Source organism: Canis aureus, chromosome 4 (assembly GCF_053574225.1).
Source record: "Canis aureus isolate CA01 chromosome 4, VMU_Caureus_v.1.0, whole genome shotgun sequence".
Taxonomy (NCBI): Eukaryota; Metazoa; Chordata; class Mammalia; order Carnivora; family Canidae; genus Canis; species Canis aureus.
This window is the reverse complement of record NC_135614.1, coordinates 16304406-16321256: the sequence shown is the minus strand read 5'-3', so window position 1 is coordinate 16321256 and position 16851 is coordinate 16304406. Positions and strand designations below refer to the sequence as shown.

The 16851-nt window shown below is 41.7% G+C and overlaps 1 long non-coding RNA gene across 1 annotated transcript in view; it reads right to left on the bottom strand.

Annotated features, from left to right (window-relative positions):
• LOC144311809 (uncharacterized) overlaps positions 1–14510 on the bottom strand; it is a 120595-nt gene extending 106085 nt beyond the window's left edge. Inside the window, exon 1 of the long non-coding RNA XR_013377322.1 lies at positions 14461–14510. This is a non-coding gene — a long non-coding RNA (uncharacterized LOC144311809). The remainder of the gene's footprint in view (positions 1–14460) is intronic.
• Between the last annotated feature and the right edge of the window lie 2341 nt (positions 14511–16851).

Sequence of the window (16851 nt, the reverse complement as noted above, 5' to 3'; positions counted from 1 at the left end):
GCTCAACTGTACACCTCATTAGTCCACAGTAATACAAATCCAGTTATTTAGGGTGTGAGCTGTTCAAAGTAGGGGGCACTGTGAGTGGCAGACAATTCTCTGCAATAGGAAGTGAGAGCTGGGAGCCTAATGTCAAAAAAAAGATCAAAACCGAAAGTCAGCCATAGAACCAGCAAATTGCAGGAGTCTGAGGTCACAGAGCATGGAGAACATTCTATCTACTTCAGTGGTTCCTGGGAATGTTCTGTTTTATGGCACCGTGCTTTAAATGCTGTTCAAAATTGTGACCCTGAGTCATTAAGAAAATGTTGTATTCAATTTAAAAAGCAAGTAGCACACCACATTTTAAAAAAAGGATTTAAAAAATAAAATCATAAAACATTCAGAGGAAATCTAGTGAATATTCATCAGATTTCTCAATGAGAAAGGATTCTCTAAGCAGGAAAACAAAGGAAGAGATAAAAGAAGAAAAGGAGCCATATTTTTATATAAATACATATTAATATTGATGCCTTAAAATGAAATTATTTAATAATATGCTATGAGCAAGTTAAAAGGTAAGCAGGAAGTTGTGCATATTATTTGTCATATAGTAATCTTAGCAGAATTCACAGAAATCCATGAGAAAAATATTAAAGCTACAATAGAAAAATGGGCATATTACATGAGAAAATAGTGGAAAATTTGTATATAAAAATGTTTATATTTAATGGTAGTAAAAGGTCAAAACAGCTATGCAGTTTTAACTTACCAAATTAACAGTCATTTTAAAAAAATGATATTTAATGCTGGTGAGGGTGTGGTAAAATAATATCTTTATAAATTACTGGGAGTATATAAATGATACAAATCCTTTGGAAGGCAATTTGACTGTATGTGTCAAGATCCTGCAGATATTTATATATTTTGACATATGAATTCCACATACAGGTATCTGTTCAAAAGAAATAAAAATAGAGACAAAGATTTCTGCAAAAAGATGCTCATGTTTATTTATAATTTTAAAAAACCCTGCTTTATCTAATGAAGGTAATGGTTAAATGAAGTATGATATATTTATATTATTTTTTTAAGATTTTAGTTACTAAAAAAAATATTTTATTTACTTACTCATGAGAGACACACAGAGAGGCAGAGACACAGACAGAGGAAGAAGCAGGTTCCCTGCAGGGAGCCCCATAAGGGACTCGATCCCAAGACCCCAGCATCATGCTCCGAGCTGAAGGCAGATGCTCAACCACTGAGCCACCCAAGTACCCCAATATGTTTATATTATAGTCAGATCCATTAAAATGTACTTTCAAAGAATGTTTGATGACATAGAAAACATTAAGTGACTTGTGAAATATTAAAAAAAAATACCTCAGCATATATTAGATGCAGAGTAAGATATGGAAAAATATACAAATGTTAATAGTTACAGATTTGTGAGTAAGTAGGCCTTATTTTTTCTTTTCTAAATTTATATACTTTAAAATAGGCCTGTGTTTACTTTTATACTCAGAATGCATTGTTTTGTTTTTAATAATCAAAAGTAGAGATGTGTGTAGTACATTTTAGAAAGATTTTTAGATAAAATTGCTGAATGATTTTGGTGTTTAAGATTCAGTTATGTGAATAATTCATCTATGTGCAGTCCTGTCTCCCAAGTGTGTGGATAAGACAATGTACTTTGAATATACTGGCTTATGTTAATGCAAAGTAAAACTCTAAATTCATAGAATTGGTTAAGTGCTTGGCTCATCAGAGCATTTTCCAAAGTGTGTTTAGGAAAATGGAGTGTTTTGAGTTGTTCTCTGACAAAAAGAATTTGGAGTTCAGATGAAATTGGGACATACAGTCTTCTATATTCTCTTTTTGGAGGGTCACAATTTACATTTTCAAGGCTCTGAAAAGTCCTACAGAAATGAATCTTCTGTCTTTTTTTTTTTTTTTTTTTGAAGCATGGTTGACACATAAATTACATTAGTTTCAGGTGTACAACATAGTGATTATAGTGATTTGACAAGTCTGTATGTCATACTGTGCTCACCGCAAGTATAGCCACCATCTGTCACCATACAATGTTACTACAATGCCACTGACTATATTCCCTATGCTGTGCCTTTCATTCCCAGGACTTATTCATTCCATAGAAACCTGCTTGGTTTTGTTTCAAGCAGAATTTCCCAAAGTAGTGCTCCTCAGAATTCTATTGACTAACACCTATTAACATTTTCCCCGCCCAAATCATGTGTCACGTATGTTACACACTTTGGAAAATCATGGGTTTAAGGAAAGCTCAGTTGACTCACTTTTGCTCACAGTTTAAACTATGAGGCTAGAAGATGTGAGTCCAGTTTTGAAAATCTTTTCTAGAACTGTCAGGAAAATTCTAGCTGAAAGGATAATAAGGTTCTGACTGGGCAAACTTGTAGCTCTGTGTGGTCACTCTTTGCTTGGGAGGACCTTGAGCTGTATTTCAAGTTGCGAGATTACCCGCTCCCAACATCCCACATTCCGTCACCAGTCCCAGCCAGTGAATAGCTGCCAGCCCCAAGTATTCGGAGTTGTTGTGCTCCGAATGTTTTCCTTTCTGAGCACACTGGACCCAAAGGGGCTGGGACTTTCCAGGTATGAAACTTGAAGGGAGAATACTTCTCTAACTTCCTGCTCCGGGTTGCAGAATAATGTGCAATCCCGTAGTTACACCTGGAATATCTGGGTGCGACGATAGGGTCCTTTGCTAGGAAGTCAGACTTATACTCATGGGGTCACCAGAGTATGGTGCAGACAAGTTGTTCTGTGTTTCAGTGAGTGGCCTCTGAGTGCCTTCTCTCTGTCTGGTCTTTTGCCCTCTTCCCACAAGGTCCTTTTCATCCTTTTGAACCCATGGGCTTTTCCTCAAGATTCAGGATGCCAGGAGATGTGCTCTTTTAGGAGCTGGAGGAATCACACTGTGATCTTCAGGTCCATTCAAAAAAATGTCTTTGGGTCATATTGATATCCTCAGACAGCATTCTGTTATACATCCAGAATCTCTCTTTTATCTGGCTTCAGCAGATTCCCAGGAAAAGGTGGAAGTGGGTAAGAGGGAGGGGAAGACTCTGGTGAAAAACCTATGCCATCCTGCTCAGCTCCACAGGTCCCCATGACACTAGGGTAACCTGGGAGCTTTGTGCTCACCTTATCCAGTGACCTGTGGATATCTAGGGTTTAGTGGACAGAGGAGCATTCAGAGAGCCCTCTAGATCCACATTTGCCACTGCAACCATAGTGATCCTGCTTTTTAATGTTAAGGTAAGATTTAGTTCTAAAACAGATCCCTGCTGCTAAAAGAAAAAAAATGGAAGCCAATGGATAGTCCAGCTTTATGCATGAATCTCTCTGCAACAAGCAGTCATGTAGCTTCTTCCCACACTCCTCCAGTGATGGGAGCTTATTACCATTCCATATTTGGTCGTATAGTATATGAAACAGAAATTTGATTCCCTGAGACTCCTACCCATTTGTCCTAGTTCTGCTTTCTGGAGACAGATGGAAACAGTTTAAACCAATTTCCAGCTTTAATCTCTAGCAGGGTAAAGACTGTCAATTTTGATTTTTGCATCTTTGGAACAAACTCTGGCACATAGTGGGAGCTTAATAAGTGATTAATAAATGAATGCATGACTACACTTGTCTGTTGTAATATTACCATATGACTTGAATCCTAAAAATGACACAGCTAAGGGCTCATGTGATAACAACCTCCCTACCCTTCTAAGTCAGTGTCCTCTCTGTCAAAGAAGTCTGGGATAGAATAGCAATATGCTAAGGATCTTTGGGTATGGGGCAGGAGACTTGGGTTTTATTCTGCTTAGTGATTCCAAAAAAAAAAAAAGCTAAAATGAACACTGCATAAAAGGCAACTTGACACCCTCTTGTCAGGGAATAAAGTATGACCCAAGTGTGAGGGTCATTCATGAGGGTCATGCTCACGTATCCTCATCATTGGTGGTCACCAGTGTAGTAGGCTTGAGAGGCACTGGAAAGTCCCACCAGCTCCCATGGTAAGACCAGAAACTTCACCATTAGTGATTCCTTTGGATTAAGTACTTCTCTTTCTTCTAAATGTAAACACTATTCAGATTGAGTTGCCAACATGTTGGAGTGAATTAGCTGACTGGGTTATTTACCATAAGGATAAGAGTTCTTTAAGATATTAGATTCCAAGGGATAGGGAGCAGGCATGGGGAAAGAACTGGGTATTAGAGTGACAAGAGGCACAGGCAAGTTAGCTGGAGGGTGAAATAAAGTACATTTTGTTTAACTCAATACAGGTACAGGCTCCATGCAAACTGTTGTAGTTTCAAAAAGGCTGTTAATGGGGAAGGTGTTGGTCTGGCTCCATGGAAACCTATTGAAACTGCAGACAACACTCACCCGCCATTGTGAGTTTTCCATATGAATTTGATGTAACAGCACCAGTGTGCTCAAACAGTTTGGAAGATAGGGGCTAGATATGTTCAAATATCTGTCAGGCTGGTAGGGAAGATGTCCAAGCTTGCCTGTGACCATCCTCTCACCACAGAAGGGAAAAACCAATCCCTGACAAGCACGAGGCTGATTATCAGCCGTGTGATGAAGTGTTACTTCCTGTGCAGGACATTCACAATTCTTGAGAAATTCTTTCCCAATCCGAGTGAGTGACAGTTTTAGAAAATGAAGGCCTTTGTTTTCTTCCTCTAAGTGTGAGCTCCATCCTTCCCTTCACTTCTCCCAAATCATACACCTACCTCAGAGGGAAGATTTGATTGGGGAGTGTGTACCCACACTGTGGGTAAGAGGTAGTAGTCAAAAAAATGAATTTACCTGCCCTAATAGAACTTGAATTACCCATACAGACATCTCTTCCATGGTCCTTGCAGCCAAATGCTGCTTTTTGTTCCTTTCCAGATAATGCTACTAATATCATTATCCATGTGGGGGTGTGTTTACTATTCTGAGATCACATTAACATTACTCATTTAACGATCTGCAATGTTTTGAAACCAACATGTCTCACCATATCCCAGAGTGGGATTTTTTTTCTCTACTGATGCTTTGATTGATAAGGACCACCCATGACCATGACCTTTAAGATGCACCATCTGTAGGGTGTGAGATTGGGGCTCAAGGAGGCAAAGGCCACCCTATCAGCAGCAGGATCACTGTTGACTCCCGCTCAGCAAATGACAGTACACACTTCACGGCAGGTTGGATGCTCTCTGCACCAGTGTGAGGGCTCAGGAAGCTGCTCTGAGCTGCTCACACTGAGCAACTGACACTGAAACTGTTGCTGGCAAAGGTGGCTTCTTGAATTTTCCATTTTGGTTGATTAGAAGGATAATGAGGCACTGTGTTCATGTACTGATCATCCATAGAAAAAAATGCCTGTTTTATGGCAGGCCTGGGGCTCAGGGTGAGGGGAAAGACTGAGAGCACATCATACCCAATCTTAAGGAGCTTTCAGTCTAGCCGAGAGACAGACATGCAACCAAGTGTGGTAGATACCTTACAAAGATATACTGTGGCAGATCAGAGAAAGTAGGCTGCTGTCTGGGATGGGGGTCGGGGACAGTTAGAGAAGACAGGAGAGAGAGAATGCTTGGACTGGGCCTCCAAGAAGAAATAGGCACTTGTATAGGTGGGAATGAGACACAAATGCAAAACACATATATTCACATTTGCAAATATGTAGAATGGCATGATGCTTTGGGAGGACTTCTAAAAGTTTGATGGCCAGGGTCTAAGTTGGAGTGAGGGAGGGGAGAATAGAAATGAAATAGGGAGGCCAGGTCAAAGAGCCCCTTGCAGGCTCTGCAAAGGGTTTGTATTCTACTTTGTAAATAATGGGAGCCACCAGCTAGACATTAAGTAAGGTAGTGACTTATTGGATCTTCATTTTAGGTATCCGAGAGGAGAATGGGTCTGAGAGTGGAAAGACAGGAGTCAGGAAAATGCGCTGGGAGCCTATCAAGATAATTTAAGGAAGATGTGAGAGTTGCAACTGAGATAGTGGGAGTGTGAAAGGAGCAGAGAAGTTTTGGAAAGACAAGACTACCCAAGACCTGGTGGATGTGTAGAAGGAGGAAGGATCATGAGGTAATGGGAAATGAGAAACCCAAGGTGACACCCAGAGTCCTGTTTGAGTGACTACAGAAGACACAGGGAGGAGAGAGTGTAAGGAATGAACTCAATTTTGTGCCAGCTGAATTTGAGATACCTGTGGGATGCCCAAGGGGAGGGGCCCAGCAGGCACTTGCTGATGTGGGTTCGATGCTCATAAACTAGATCAGAGATGAGGAGAAAAACATGAAAGTTGTTTACATGTTAGGTAGTTAAAACCATGGCAGAGGATGGCCATGTCCTCTGAGAAGGATGGACAACCAGAGATAGATCTTTTGACACAGCCTCTGAAAGCAGCGGCTCAAGGAAAAGAGGCCAAAAAAGAGAAACTGTGAAAGAGAAGAAAGGAAAAGTAGTTACAGGGAGACAGAGAGGCAGGGAAGAGGCTTTTGAGGTTGAAGAGACTGATCAACAGTGTCAGAATCTTTGGGGAGGCTAGTGAGGGACAGGCAGGGGGCCCCCATGGGAGAGGGCCTCGGGTAGTGCTGGGGGGACCCACTACAGTGGGGAGGTCAAAGTCAAGTGCGAGGGAGCAGGTGGGAAGTGAGTAAATGTAGACTGAGCATCGACAATACCTGTGGAAGGCTTTCCTGTGAAAAGGAGACAGCTGATTTTGTCTGCAAGTCATTTCGTAAGCGAAAAGGCTAGGGCAGCCTGATGAGACAAGAAAGATTCCAAAGTAGAGATTTAAACGACCAAGCACTTGCCGCTATGTTCTTGGCCCTGGGATGGGCGCTTTGTCATCTTTACCTTGAGTATTTGTCTTTCGTCTCACTTTTGTTTTTTTCCATGTCTTCTGCTGCTTTCCCCATCCCCTAGACACACACACACACACACACACACATCGGACCCCAACTCTACTGATGTTGGGTTTGCTCCGGAGAGCATTCAGGGTCTGGATGCAACCTGAGAAATATAAGATCATCTCAACATTTTTTAATAAACAAGGGTAATAAAAATAAATGTTAAACAGTAAGAAATCGTGTCATTAAACCCTAATCAGCCATAAAAGAACTTAAGAAGGTTGTCAGAATGGAAATAGGGGTACAGTCCCACCATGTCAGAGTGAAGCAGACACATGGCAAATGACACGTGGCAAATGAGGGTCTTAGGAGGTGGTGGCGCCCGGCATCCATCACACAGCGCTTGCCTGCCCTGGGTTGTTTTTAACGGCATATCCTACACCCAGCCTCTTCTAATTGTGTAATTGTGGAGTGGTAATCACCTATTTCAAAGGACGGGGAGCCTAAGACAACTGTCCGCAGATGGACAATAATAGAGAAGACACACGTTCCTGAGTGCAGAGGAGGTGAATTGAAAGAAGTAACGGGCGGAACACCCGTCAGGGTTTCCAACTTCTCTAACGTGGAAGGAGTCATTAGGTGAATAAATAGCACACTCCCACTCACCCTAGCAGAAGCCAGAATGACCCAGTGGGTAGACTGGGAGTAGTAATAGAAGTTCTAAGTGTTTCCGCATCGAGTTTTTAATAGAGCTCAGGATCCAGTGGGGCCCTAGACAATTTGTGAAGTAGGCCAAGTTTGGTTCCTCTGGTGGCTTCTTCCAGCATTCTTCCTCCCTCCTAGACGAGTTTCTATATTATAAGCTTGGAGGAAGTAGCAGGCACTGGACTAAGCATATCGAACATATTCACTCATTGGTGTCTTACAAGCCATCTACTGGGATAGCTACTATCATCATCTCCATTTTACAGATGAAGAAACTGATGTTTGTGGGATTAAGTAACCTGATCAAGACACATTGTTAGGTGATCCAGGTGTTTCTGATTCTCATGTCTGTGCTTTTAATCACTTAGCAATAAGGCTGTAGCCAAGATATAATCTTTGAGCTTTGTCCTCAGTTGGCTGTTTCCTCTTAAAGTGTTACTCCTCCCAAAGTTTCTTGGTACTGGAAAAGGCTTCAAGAATCTCGAATTTCGAATTTGACACAAGTCACTTCCTGCTCTGATATATAATGTATTCATGAAAACATATGAAAATGGAAAGGATGGATATCAAACAATAGACTTAGATACTATTTGTTTAAGGCATGGAAGGACTCCCAGAGATTTAAAACATAATTATAGAAATGCTAACTATGCCTTGCCTTCTGGATACTATATTTGACACTACACTTCCAGATTTCACTGTGCCTTTAATTTGTTCTTTTTCTTCATTATTGAACATACAATCAAACTATCCTCCACTGAACATCCAATTGAGGCCAAAGACTGGCCACTTTTAGCACACCTAATCATTTCTATTTTCATCTTGATCTTATTAAATTGATGAGACCTCTCTGCTTATTTTCACTAATATCAGCATTTTCTTTTTCTGTTTCCCACTCATTTTTGTAAATGAGTATTTGAATAATGAGACGTGAACCTTCCATTACCAAGATGACGTTGCTGTCACAACTAAGCAGTCATGCAGCTCCAGTAGAGGAAATTTCCCAGTGTTGTTTTGTTAGCTAACGAATGAGCATCTAAACTCAGCATGTGGAAAACAATTTAGGGGTAGGCGTGTCTAAGGTATTGAAAGTGTGGGCTGTAAGATAGTTAGACATGACAGTCAAAGACTATGAATAGATCGGTTTAGCAAAATTTTAAGTAGGGTCTACTCTGTGCTCAGCCTTGTGCTAGGCCTGTGGATGCTAAGAATGACCTGCCATTCCATGATCCTTTTGAATGATCGAGAGGGCATGGCATCAAATTTCTTTCATCAGACTTTCCAGGTGGCCACTGCATGGCCTTTTTGATATGAAGGGGCTCAGTTCACATTTATTAAGATACATTAGGTGCTGGGACTAGTCCAAGGGAAGAAGAGACAGAATGAGAGACCTGGTGATGTGCCCTAAGGAGCTTCCATACCAATAGGGACACAGACAGATAAACAGATAACTTGAATTATACCAGTGAATGTGCTGATAGAGTACAAAAGGGCAGGGCAGTAACAGATTTGCTCAAATCCTGGTGTGATTTTGGTTTTCCCTCAAAGGTAAATAAAACCACTTCTTACTCTAATTATTGGCCAGCCTGAAACTCTTTGAGGGAGGTCCTGATCAGATAAAAACAAAAGTAATGCTCTGCGTTAGCAGTTAACCCCCAAGGTTCATGATGCACAAACTATATTTCTAATTAGGCTCCACTGAATGAAGTTAATTTATCCACAGGTATAATCCTATCACAGGAGTGAGATCCACCAAGCTGACCAGATTCAATCTTCAGACAGATTCATTTTCCTAGAATGGGAGAAGTAGAGTAGAGTAATCCTGTTGTGATCTGCAGAGGTCTTCTACATGAGGGGAATAGCCATCCCTGCCCTTTTCAAAAGCACATGAGCTGTAGCTGGACCTGCATAAACCCTCCGCCTGAAGCAGCTTGCTTCCCTCCCCAGGTGCCAGCAGACCACCTACCTCCTCCTGTTATTATTCTCCATCTCACTGTGGCACATCCAACTTCTCTGGTTTTTCACAGCTCAACTGCCCAAATGTATCACTTCTTACCTTTACTTTTAATAGCTCCATTGAGATATAATTCTCACATCACACAGTTCACCCAATTAAAGCCACTTCTACGACTTCCAGCATATCCACAGTCATATATCCATCACCACTATCCATTTTAGAAACTTTCACCATTCCAGAAAGAAATCCTCCACACCTTGGCCATCACTCTCCAATTTCCTGTGCCCCTCAGCCCCAGACCATCGTCTCTCTGTCTCTATATATTTGCCTATGCCAGATATTTTATATACATGGAAGCACACGATATGTGGTTCTTCATGACTGGCTTCCTTCACTGCTTACCTTCTACCTCATGACCTGTCACATGCTTGTCTGACCTCAGAACCTGCTCTTTGGACACCATGTAGGTATATTCCTCTTGGCTTCATGTACTACCAGTTAGAACCCTACCACTAATTAGAATCCAATGTGCCTCAATATTCAAGTGGCCACATAGTCAGCTCTGGGAGTATCCTTGAGCTATGCCTAAGCCTTTCCCTTGGCACACCAGAGAACCAGGAGAAAATATGGGAAAAGTGACTTCCCCACTTCATGGGTTAAGGGATTGCATGTCCCCTTGGGGGACCAAAAGAGCTTATATTACAGAATACAAAAATTTCCTGGACACGTGTACTACAATTCACCAAGTTCCCTTGTGGATCATCATTTCTGTTGGACCCATGAATCGTCATAACACATTTATCTGCATTTATTTGGAAAATGCTTTGTCACCACAAAGGGAGAAATCTTGCTTATACCATCTGCCAGCAGAAAGAGAAACAACTGTCTCTTGCTGGCCCATTATTTCTCTTAAAGAAGGCATTGACTACACAGGTTGAAATGAGAATGGTGATGTGGATTATCTTGAAATCTTTCAATCTCTCTGGCTACTTGAGTTGTCCAGGAAACACAGCAGTGACTAGACATGAGGGACCTTATGATAGGGTTGTGAGTTCAGACACCCCCGGTGTGGGGCTTGTGCAAAGAGGAAACTAAGAGGAGGAACTATTCATCAGTACCCATCTTCACCCACGCGTCTATAATTACCAACAACGGTTGCAGTGCAACCTAAAAACATAAACACAGTGAGTTGGCTGAAGCTGAGGGCTCTATTTATAGCCTCCATGGACCTACTAATAGCCTTAACCCCCTCCTTGAAACAGACCCCAAATTGGGAGCAGAACGCAAAGGGGCAGTCTCAGTCATGAGGTGAAGTAATGACTCTACCCCTCCAGTTCAACATGGTCCACGTATGAATGGCCATCAAAAACACCTAGCCATTCTGAGAGAGGCATATAGCAAAAATAAACACTTTTCTGGGCAGGCCAGACAAGAACACAGAGCCAAAGGATTTCCAACTCAGACTTCAAAATTATAGGGTTTAATTGGGAGGTGTGACAGGGGCACGTCATCCTTGCTTGGACATTTGACCTGAACCGCATTTGTTCAGGCAAGACAGGAAGTGGCCAAGAAGTGTGACATAGTGGAAAAAGCTGGGGCCAGGGAGTCAGGCAGCTCCACATTTAGCTGGGTGGCCTTGAATGAGTTTCCTGATCTCTGTGAACCTCAGTTTCCTCCTCTGTAAAATGGGATTACTAAAAATATCTACCTCATAGGGAGCTGTTAGAATCATATATGGCATATAGATCCTTAAATGGGATTAAAAAAAAGATTTATTTATTTATTGTTAGAGGCAGAGAGAGAAAGAGAAAGGGGGGTGAGCAAGCAGGGGAGGGGGAGAGGGAGAGGGAAAGAGAAAGAATCTTTAGTAGCCTCCCTAGACTCCTGTTGAGCGCAGAGCCTGACCCAGGACTTGATCCCATGACACTGAGATCATGACCTGAGCTGAAACCAAGAGTCAGACACTTAACTGACTGAGCCACCCTGGTGCCCTCTTGAATGGGATTTTTAAATGAGCATAATTACTAATGATGCATTATCATGAATCAGGATTTCTGAAAGATTTGGTTGACATATCTCACAGTGGGTTAATCCTGCCATGTCTTTGAAATGGTCTATATTATTTTTTTTAAAAAAAGCTTTAAAGAATTGAGAGATATTTTTAGAGATCCTTCTACATAGAGCCTACAAAGCTATTTTGGAAAGTTGAAATAGTTTAGTTTGCTGTATATTATGTATTTTCAATATTCAAAGATAATATCTATTTATATAGAATAGTTGCAAATTCCATTTCTTGCACATTTTAATAAGCAACCCATTTGATGGGATCATTAGATTATACTGTATCTATTTTAATGTTCAGGAAAACAAAGCATAGAAATTCTCTATCTAGGTAGAATTTTATTTAATCTTAAAGAGGATCAGAGATGTCATTGTAACCAATCTTCCATCCCTTCAATCATTTATAACATCCCTGAGACCTGGGCACCCAGCTCCTGCTTGAGCCTTTCAGAAACGGGCCCAGAGGCAATCCATTCCATTTTGAGGGCCACAGACATGGTTAAGAAGTTCTTCCTTCCACTGAGTCCAGTTAGATCTCTTTTACTCTCATTCATTGTCCCTGCTTATCCAGTAAGAAAAAAAAAAAAAAACAAAAAAAAACAGAACAAATGCTTTCCTGTACATGATGGCCCTCAAAGTTCAGAAAAAAGAGACCAGAGCTTTTCACGTCTTCTCTCCAGGCAAACATTCTTGGTTCTCTCATCAAGCCATGAGAAAACTCCTGATCTCTTGTTCAGTTAAATTCCTTTTTGGGGGTTTGTTTGTTTATTTATGAGCATCGTGAGTCAATCTTCTTCTTTCTCTTTCAAGCTGCCTTGACTCTTTACATGTGGACTAAATCTAAGCATGTAAACCACGTGCAATAACATTTTCTTCTCTGTCCCTCAGCGATGTTGAACCCCTCTCATTCCCAAGTTTAAATTTGTTGATATATGTTAGGGAATCAGATCTCACTTTGCTTTTATGGGAATCCAAGCTAGAAATGGTTTGGAGGTAAATCTGTGTGCATGCTTATGCGTGCATACACACACACACACACACACACACACACACATGCATGCACATACACACACAAAATGTAGGGTATTCCAATGTCAAAAAGAAATTAATTTTTAGTTATCTCACTTCGGGTTTCTGCATAAATATAGTTGACTATCCCTTTGCTCTTGGGGGCCTCATACACATTTGTGTGTAGGTTTACATAAAGTCTCAAGCCACAAAGTCCTCTGGTATAGTCCTTGTACCAAGACCCAATGGATACGCACTTGCTAATAGTTCTTGTACTTCACGGTGATAATGACAGCAATGGTAACAATAGCACCAATGACACTCATAAGTTATTTGGTGGCTTACTTGCTTAGCTTTGCTAACCCCATTATAAGAAAACATCTATCTTCCTAATAAGAAAAAAATATGTGATAGATGTTATTATCCCCATTTACAGATGGGAAAATCAAGTTCCCAAATGGGTAACCTTGTCCAGGATCCCAGGATGAATAGTTGGCCACTGTCACTGTCAGGGTGGTTGTTGAAGTCAAAAGAACAGCTGGATTCCAAGCAGCTTGCTGTTTAGTTATGTAAAGTCGGGGGCTCTCAGACATGTTAAGCAAAGAAGGATTCTCTAAAGCATGGACTCAAGGAGTGTGTCATTACCACATCCAGTTGGGACCAAGACAAAGACACCAGGGCAGAGGCTGAGCACCCCTCCAAGACCACCAGAGGGTCTCCAATATAGGTGTGAGGGACACAGCCCAGGGATGAGTCCAGAAAGGGCTAAGTGAGGAAAGGATAAAAGGAAGAGATTTTTCTATTTGCTCAGAGCATAGAATTACATATACCATAGCTGGGGTCCACTGCCAATGTCAGCATATACATGCTAGGGGTATCCATTTACAGACCACGGAGGGGGCAAATGAGATTACTTCTTATCTGATGTTTAAAGTCTCATTTGCCATTGTCCACTGGAAAGCTTGGCAAGTACCTGGTGTGCTGCAATACTGTGTCTTTGCAAATTGGGCTCAAGGCATTTTGTGAATTATTTTTTTAAAGGAATTGTGGTTTTTTGTTTTTGGGTTGTTTTTTTTTGAAATAGTTTATTTATTTATTCATGAGAGACACACACACACAGAAGCGAGACATAGGCAGAGGGAGAAGCAGGCTCCCTGTGGGGACCCTGATGTGGGACTCAATCCCAGGATTCCAGGATCACCATCTGAGCCAGAGGGAGATGCTCAACCACTGAGCCACCCAGGTGTCCGAACATTTTGTGAACTAAATCACACTTAAAATGAACTAGGATACTTGGCTCCTTAATGATGTTAATTATAATATATAATATTACACAATAATCATGACAGTAAACATTGTTAATTATTCCATAAGGTGAAGAATTGTTGCAGAATCATTCCCAAGTTCCTTTTTAAAATCTAAACATCAATTTGAGGCATCAGATCACCTCTTGTTCACATCCCATAGTTTCTAACATCTACCTCAAACATGGTGAAAACAATAATCAAGCCATGAGCCACAGAGACTTCTATGGTAAACATTTACATTTTGATGTCTTTTTCGTTTTCAATCTTTCTCATGTATATTCCCATAGCTAATGTGGATTAAGTTGTTCAAACTTAGGGGTGCCTGGGTGGCTCAGTCAGTTAAGTGTCTGACTCTTGATTTCAGCTCAGGTCAGGATCTCAGGGTCATGAGCCCCTGAATCGGGCTCCATGCTCAGCAGGGAGTCTGCTTGAAAGTCTCTCTCTCCCTCTGTCCACCCTCCCCCCTACCCACTCATGCCCGTGCACACTCTCTCTAAAATAAATAAATAAGTAAATAAATCTTTTTTAAAACTCAATTGTTCGCACTTACACAGGTGGAGTGTTTTGTAGTTTATGAAATTGTTCTCTATCAGCAACACCTGTGGACAGAGAAGGGACAATGAGGCTTGGAGAGAAGTAGCTTAGCTAAGTTCACCCAGCTAGAAAATGGTAAAATCAAGATTTTAATCCAGTCATTTTTAAGTATAGCACATCGAGAAACTTCTAAAGCCAAACAATAGATGGTTTTTGAGCTATTTTGAGGCGAAACGGTAACTGGCGTTTAAAGATACTACATCTCTTAGCAACCACAGGATTTCCATGGAGTTCGTCTGATTTTCAGTAAGATTCACACCCCGAACCAGGCTAGCCAGCATTAAATTGATGCTCTGTGCAAGTTCCCAGAGGCCGTTGTGCAACATAACACATTCACTGTTTCTGAGTAGAGAGGAGATGACTAATGGGCATGTCATCAGCCAGAAATGGATAGAAAAATTTTTGCCCTTTCTCTGATAGTGAGTTAACCAGTGCAATCAACCACTAGAAGGGCAAGAATAAACCCTAGTTCACAACCCCAAAGGGAGGCGCAACACGAATTTCAGATGCTTTCTCTTCGAACTTCTCACCACAGCCGGGTGCTGTGCTATTCTAAATAATCTGTTCATTTCTGTGCAGCTGGAAAAAAAGCAATCCTTGCTATTCCAGTAACAGAAGTTTGGACAGAGAAGCATGATCTTTGTTTTCCCTTCCCTGCTGATACATCTATTTTACACTTCTTTGTTTGCATATTTATTCATCTTTGCACAAATACAATAAACACTATAAAGGCAATTTGTCCTAAAAAAAACTACAGCTGTGATCTCACCATTTGAACTCATCAACTGGTTTCATTTTGGGGTTTTCTGCAGGTGTGGGCAGGTACACAGGATGGAGGTCTGCTTTTGTGTTTCTGCTTAGTATGAGGATGAAAACCATGTTCATGCTCTGAGCAAACTTGCTAATACCTTTTCACTGATCCTGAAAACGTAGCAATGATGTAGAGCAACTGTAGCTTGCATTCATATAGGAGTTAAAGTCACAAAGGTAAGAACTTTGGGGGAAAATCCAAGATCTAACTGGGTGAGAATATTCACTTTGCTAGGAGAGATGGCCCTCCCTGCTCTGCACGGGGTCCCTTGCACTCAGAGGGTCCTACATGCAGCCAGAGCACACTCGGCCATGCCGCTGTGACCCTTATTTGTGTCAGGCACAGCCGTGCACACGGGCAGTACCAGCACGGGGCAGCCATGTGTCTGCACTCAGAAAGTCCAGAATCTAAAGGTGAGGACAGATGCTGAAACAATCATTGCAATGCAGTGGAGAACAGACTACAGAGAGGGAAGGCTCTGAGCCTTTAGAGAAGGGAGTAGTGACCCCAGAGACTCCAAGAAGTCCCCCCAGAGAGGGAGGTTTTGGGGGAAATTGGTTCAAATATAGGCACATTTACTATTCTGGAAATATTTCCCCTAAATAACGCCTCTCTCCATCCTCTCTTTTATTATCTCCCCATTTGTATCTCCTCCCCGCCTATCTCCCCAGGCTCCCCATTCTCTGCTGGGGAAAGACGGCTTACTTTGCAGATGGGTAGAAAATAGTAGCCCAGCATGTTCTGGTCCACCTGACATACCTGCCGTCTTCCCTGACTTCTACTCTCTCTGGGGGCCAATTAAGTTGTTGTTGTTGCTATTTTGCTACTTCCGTCTCCAGTTCCTGTTTGCTGGGAGTTGTATGTAAAGCAAAGACAGACGGTGTTGAGACAGTGCTCAAGGAAGCCAGATGATGGATGCTGTCCACTGTAAAATCAATGTAAAATTACCACGGATTAGTATATAATTGAATCTGCATCCAAAGCTGTGAATTGATTGCTCTTTTCCTTTTAGGCATTCTACCTCCAGAGATCAGAGACGAGGAGTTTTTAATATGCTTTTCTCCGTCATGGGCTCTGGAAGGATGTACAATCCATGGTCCAGATCTGTGACCTCCAGTCAGGATGCAACTATCCTGAAGGCAACCAGACAACCCCCTATCCTCCTATGGAACAATCACCCAGTTATCTGGTAAGGCAGCAAAGCCTAGAGAGTCGAGTACAGAAATGTTCTACTGGCTCCTGCTCTAGTCATTGTCAGGCTCATCTCCCAGCACCTATGGATCCACCTCACATGACCTGCTTCTTCAAATTCCTTCATTCAAGTTATCTTTTCCCTTGATGGCTTTTATGTCCCATAAATGAGTTTGGCTTTTCCTATCTAGAGGGTTCCTCCCACCAGGGGTGGCAACCAGGGGTGGAGGATAGCGCATTCCTATCGTCCAGAGAATGTGAGTCAAGGGGTAGCCCTGCAAATAGTGCTACATGCACTCTGAGCATCCTCCCTGCCCACTCTTTTCAGAGACCCTTCAGTGTCCT